Here is an 891-nt window from a genome sequence, read left to right as displayed (position 1 = left end):
AAAACAGACGCAATGATGCCGACTGCAGGAGGAAAGCTGAGACAGTGAATGTGTAAGCATCTCAGTGCTGGCAGGGGTCTCCACACGGCTGCTCCAGCACCCAGGGCTGCATTGGGATAGGTCCATGTGGCTTCTCCTCAGGGATGTCTTGCAGGAAGTGAGCCTTGCCAGCTAAAGCAGGGAACTGGCTAAGGCAGCTTCACTCTGCTCCGACTACCAGGAAGCAATAGACCTGAGAAATAGAAAGGCAGGGCTCACCGAGCCATTTATCCCTCCACCCTTCAATCAACCCCACATGTGTTTATTGGCAAGGTTAGCACAATAAACGAACTACCTCGCCTTCCGCCGCGGCACCCATGGAAGAGTCGCAGCCGTGGCTGTGTGCTCCCCTATGGCCGTGGGCCTCGACAAGGGCCACAAGGTGACCAAGAACGTGAGCAAGCCCAGGCATAGCCGCCGCCACGGGCGCCTCTCCAAGCACACCAAGTTCGTGCCAGACATGATCAGGGAGGTGTGCGGCTTTGCACCCTATGAGCGAAGGGCCATGGAGCTGCTCAAGGTCTCCAAGGACAAGCGGGCACTGAAGTTCATCAAGAAGCGGGTGGGCACACATATCCGAGCCAAGAGGAAGAGAGAGGAGCTGAGCAACGTGCTTGCCGCCATGAGGAAGGCCGCTGCCAAGAAGGACTGAGTGCCGTGCCCCGCTCTCCACACTCCAAAATTAAAGTCTTTCCAGAAAAAAAAAAAAAAAACTACCTCAATCCACCCATTGCCAACCTGGCACCTGTACATAATTCTTTAGCTTCACAATTTCAATTAAGTAACACCTACACCTCAATCCTATAACCCTGTGAATATGTTCCCCCACCTATGAACGTTTATAAGCCAACC

General features: G+C 53.6%; 1 pseudogene; it reads left to right on the top strand.

The window, feature by feature from the left end:
• The first annotated feature begins 391 nt into the window (after window positions 1-391).
• LOC142428101 (large ribosomal subunit protein eL36 pseudogene) lies at window positions 392-691 on the top strand (annotated as a pseudogene).
• Window positions 692-891: the final 200 nt, after the last annotated feature.

The sequence above is a fragment of the Tenrec ecaudatus genome, chromosome 15 (genome assembly GCF_050624435.1).
Source record: "Tenrec ecaudatus isolate mTenEca1 chromosome 15, mTenEca1.hap1, whole genome shotgun sequence".
In the NCBI taxonomy this organism is placed as follows: Eukaryota; Metazoa; Chordata; class Mammalia; order Afrosoricida; family Tenrecidae; genus Tenrec; species Tenrec ecaudatus.
The sequence above is the reverse complement of the archived record's forward strand: the minus strand, read 5'-3'. Positions and strand labels throughout refer to the sequence as shown.